This window comes from Amphiprion ocellaris, chromosome 23, assembly GCF_022539595.1.
Source record: "Amphiprion ocellaris isolate individual 3 ecotype Okinawa chromosome 23, ASM2253959v1, whole genome shotgun sequence".
NCBI classification, from domain to species: Eukaryota; Metazoa; Chordata; class Actinopteri; family Pomacentridae; genus Amphiprion; species Amphiprion ocellaris.
The window spans coordinates 25,994,922-26,000,372 of NC_072788.1; positions in this window are offsets into that span (position 1 = coordinate 25,994,922).

Below are 5,451 nucleotides of genomic sequence, written 5' to 3' on the forward strand. Positions count from 1 at the left end.
AGCTCTGACATCACTTCCTGCTGCAGGACCACCTACCAGGACATGATGTCATCCACCTCCCTCTGATGTCACAGCCGATGATGGGGAACGTCAGCTGGTTCTCTGTGTGGAACCAGTCAGGAGAGGTTCCACATACTTCACTCACTTCTTCTATTGAATTAAAACTCTCTGTGTGTCCAGAAGTATTGGGACGACTCCCATAGACGTGTAACTGGAAGTCGTCCACATACTTCTGGACGTTTACATGTAGATCCTTTAACACCAACAGGAACGCTGTGATCTCCTTAGAACCCTCTATCAGCTGATTATCTTCAATCAATAATCAGATTAACTGATCTGCTTATATATTAATAATAATCAGATTGTAGATCAGAGATATGATGAGAAAACAAGTCTTTGATCAGAGACATTATTGATCAGAGACGTTATTGATCAGAGACGTTATTGATCAGAACCTTATCAGATCTGTATCAGACCTAGAACCTGTCTGATGTTCCAGTAACCAAACAGAAACTCAGAACCAGAACCAGTAACCCTCCTGGTCCTCAGGTTATTATTACTATTTTACAGGACGTTCTGATCCAGAGAACATGAAGAACCAGGCAGGTTCCTGTCATGGTGGCCAGACCTCCACATGTGGACCAGGAACCAGTGGGTACCGGATCCATCAGGTCAGAAGAACCTGGTTTGGATCAGCTCTAGTCCAGTTCTGGTCAGCATCAGTTCAGTCAGTCTGGAGGTTAAAAGTTCTAAAGGTTCCAGTGTTGTGGTTCTAAGATTCTCTAAAGGTTCTCTAAAGGTTCCAGTGTTGTGGTTCTGAGGTTCTCTAAAGGTTCTCTAAAGGTTCCAGTGTTGTGGTTCTGAGGTTCTCTAAAGGTTCCAGTGTTGCGGTTCTCTAAAGGTTCTCTTAAGGTTCCAGGGTTGTGGTTCTGAGGTTCTCTAAAGGTTCTCTAAAGGTTCTCTACAGGTTCCAGTGTTGTGGTTCTGAGGTTCTCTACAGGTTCCAGTGCTGTGGTTCTCTAAAGGTTCTCTACAGGTTCCAGTGTTGTAGTTCTGAGGTTCTCTAAAGGTTCCAGTGTTGTGGTTCTCTAAAGGTTCTTTACAGGTTCCAGTGCTGTGGGTTCTAAGGTTCTCTAAAGGTTCTCTACAGGTTCCAGTGTTGTGGTTCTGAGGTTCTCTAAAAGTTCTCTACAGGTTCCAGTGCTGTGGGTTCTAAGGTTCTCTAAAGGTTCTCTACAGGTTCCAGTGCTGTGGTTCTCTAAAGGTTCTCTGCAGGTTCCAATGTTGTGGTTCTTAGGTTCTCTAAAGGTTCCAGTGTTGTGGTTCCCTAAAGGTTCTCTACAGGTTCCAGTGTTGTGGTTCTAAGGTTCTCTACAGGTTCCAGTGTTGTGGTTCCAGTGCTGTGGTTCTCTAAAAGTTCTCTACAGGTTCCAGTGCTGTGGGTTCTAAGCTTCTCTAAAGGTTCTCTACAGGTTCCAGTGCTGTGGTTCTCTAAAGGTTCTCTGCAGGTTCCCATGTTGTGGTTCTTAGGTTCTCTAAAGGTTCCAGTGTTGTGGTTCCCTAAAGGTTCTCTACAGGTTCCAGTGTTGTGGTTCTAAGGTTCTCTAAAGGTTCTCTACAGGTTCCAGTGTTGTGGTTCCAGTGCTGTGGTTCTCTAAAGGTTCTCTACAGGTTCCAGTGCTGTGGGTTCTGTGCTGATCTGTTAATCCTGATCTGGATTAGTTCCATCCTCAGAGATCAAAGATCCCAGCTGGTCTGCAGCCAGGAATAGAGGCAGGATTAGACCTGTGCTGACCGGCCTGGAACGGCCTGGAACAGCCTGGAATGGCCTGGAACGGGTCTGGAACGGCCTGGAGCGGTCTGGAACAGCCTGGAACAGTCTGGAACGGCCTGGAACGGGTTTGGAACGGTCTGGAACAGCCTGGAATGGCCTGAAACAGCCTGGAGCGGTCTGGAACAGCCCGGAACGGCCTGGAACGGGTCTGGAAAAGCCTGGAGCGGGACTGCAAGAGTCTGGAACAGGTCAGTGTGGTGTTGAGTGGTGTTGGTGCTGCCAGCTGGGTCCTGGTCCAGGGTTCTCTGTGGGGGTTCTGGGCTCGGCCTTGGAGACAGAGGGATGGTCCAGATGTTCTCCTGCAGAGTCCTGGTTCTCCTCCAGCTGGACCTTCAGCTGGTCTATCTCTGAGAACCTCCCTTTCAGGTCGGTTCTGGTCACCAGGACGGTCCGGTACGGCCCCACTAGAACCAGACGTGCAAAAATAGAACCCAGCAGGAGAAGAACCGATTCACCACCAGGAGGTTCTACAGCAAGACTGACGGGTCAGAACCCGTCCAGAACCAGCCAGAACTCAGTGTTGATTTAAAATAGAACACAAACGTCAGGAGAATTCTCCACTGACTTCTCCACATTAACACTCAGAGTGTCTCTAGTCAAAGTAAAGTTCGGCTGGAATCACCTGAACAGAGTCTGAACCTGGAGGAGGAACAGCAGCTTCATAGTGACACATAGAACACTATTTAATATACTGTATAATATACTATATAATATACTGTATAATATACTATATAATATACTGTATAATATACTATATAATATACTGTATAATCCATCCATCCATCCATTATCTATACACCGCTTATTCCTCACTAGGGTCGCGGGGGGTGCTGGAGCCTATCCCAGCTGACTCGGGCGAAGGCAGGGGACACCCTGGACAGGTCGCCAGTCTGTCGCAGGGCTACATAGAGAGACAAACAATCACTCACACATTCACACCTACGGGCAATTTAGAGTAATCAATTAACCTCAGCATATTTTTGGACTGTGGGAGGAAGCCGGAGTACCCGGAGAGAACCCACGCATGCACAGGGAGAACATGCAAACTCCATGCAGAAAGATCCCGGGAAAGCCGGGACGCGAACCAGGGATCTTCTCGCTGCAAGGCGAAAGTGCTAACCACTACGCCACTGTGCAGCCCCATACTGTATAATGTACTATATAATATACTATATAATATACTGTATAATATACTATTTAATATACTATATAATATACTGTATAATATACTATATAATATACTATATAATATACTGTATAATATGCTATATAATATATTGTATAATATACTATATAATATACTGTATAATATACTATATCTAATACTACATATTATATATAACACTATATAATATAATAATAACATAATAAACATGAGCTAACGTCAATCATGTCAATGGTTTATTTATTTATGGTTTATTTATCGGTGCAGCAGCAGAACATTTTCCACAGTTTTTCTGCCTCTTGGCTTGTTTTAACCAGTTTTCTACCTTCAGCTGATTCTACCAGCAGACACTGAAAGGACTCTGATAGTTCGGTAAGTTAATGTTTATTTTCATATCGGTGCCGCTTTTAATGCATTTTATATGCAGCTTTAGTGTCAGATGTAATGTGTGCCATGCAGTCCAGATGTTGGTGGAGTTTATTTCTGTGTGTGTTGACCAGAGAAGAAAGTTAGCATCCGGTAAATATTAGCTTTGCGATGCTAACTGACCTAGCTGCTCCGTTGTAGCCTTATTACAGCTAACGTAGCATTAAGCTAACGATGTTTGTGTTGAGTTTCATATAAATGTAACCCAGTGGTTATCTAGCCGGCTTGTTATTCAGTGTCAATAGGCACAGTGGCCGTTTCTCAACATGCGTTCTTGTCAGTACACGCGTTCTCGTGAAACGTCATCAGTTGGAGACCGAGTACTGTTCCAATTCAACGAACGCAACTGACCGAGGACGGAAGTAATACCTGGAAGTGTTCTGGCTCCGCCCACATTATGGAGACTGCACTGGACCAGACTAGTGTGGACTTGGAGCGGCCAAATAACCCGTAATGCATTTAGACCAGCGGTCACAGGCCGAGGAGGAAACTTTCAGAGGTAACAGAAGTGATTTTGGGAATACTGCTGTTATTATGATACAAAATGTAGTTTCCAGATTATTTCAGGTGAGAAAGTAGTTGTGTTAAATATAAAATATGTGTTAAATATAAAATATGTGGTCAATTTATCAGATAAAGCCTGATTAAAAATTTACTCCAACGGTTTCAGAGATGTGAGCGTCCAGGTTAGACGGCTATGAGCAGCTGATCAGAGAGCAGCCTGATGTCAGCAAGACTTTATAATCTGCTGCTGGCTCTGACGGTTCTATAACGGTTCTATAGCGGTTCTCTGACGGTTCTATAGTGGTTAAACAGGGATATTAATAGTTTTATGTTTATCTAATGCTCACACTTTGGCCTCATGGTGTATTTTTTTATTGTCCAGAGAAAAATGGGCTCGAAAGAAGTTAAATATTCATAACATAATATTGTTAATGTTTTACTCCATCACTGACTGTGTTCTTCTGAATTACTGTCTTGTCTTCATTACCTGTAGTACAACTTTGTTCTATTCTTCTGACTGTTACTGTGCATTAAAAATAACATTTAATCAGTATTTAGTGGAGGAACATCTGAAGAAACCCAGATCCTCCCTGACTGCTGGGAGACTCCACAGACAGAACATCAGCAGCTGCATCTTCAGCATCTGGACCAGCAGGATGCTGTTCATGGAAACTGAAGGAGAGAAAATGCTGAAATGGATTTAAGCATTTTGAAATTAAATATTTTTCAATTGTGTTCAAAAAATGAATTGAATTATTGAAGCCAGAAGTAAATGTTCCTCTAACATTAGACTTGTTTGATCAGATGCTGCTGATGTTTGAAAAGGTTTCTGTTTTATTACCTGACAGGCAGAAGAAGAGCTCACCTGTAGGAGCTCACCTGTATTCAGGTTCTGAGTACAGTAGTTGACATGAACTCTTCTCTCATTAGTCAGTGATGATGTTCAGCATCCGGAAGTCCTGGTGATCACATTAAAGTGTAGCGATGTTTGTGTATCTGTCAGACTTTAAACCTCTGGATGTTGGAGGACAAACATCAGGTATGTATGTAGAACGTAGACTCATGTATTTTATTAATGTTAATAATAAAACTGTAAACCATCCATCCCTGTTTATGAGATGTCCTCATGAAGGTTTAATATTTTTTTCAGCAATCAGTTTCTGAAAAGTTTTTGTGGATCCACTGATAGACCTGAGAATGCGACGGTTCAGTTCATCACAAACTACAGCTGCTCTAAAACATCCATCCATTATCTATACACCGCTTAATCCTCATTAGGGTCATGGGGTGCTGGAGCCTATCCCAGGTGACTCGGGTGAAGGCAGGGGACACCCTGGACAGGTCACCAGTCTGTCGCAGGGCCACATACAAAGACAAACAAGCACTCACACATTCACACCTACGGGCAATTTAGAATGATCAATTAACCTCAGCATATTTTTGGACTGTGGGAGGAAGCCGGAGTACCCGGAGAAAACCCACGCATGGAGAACACACAGGGAGAACATGCAAACTCCATGCA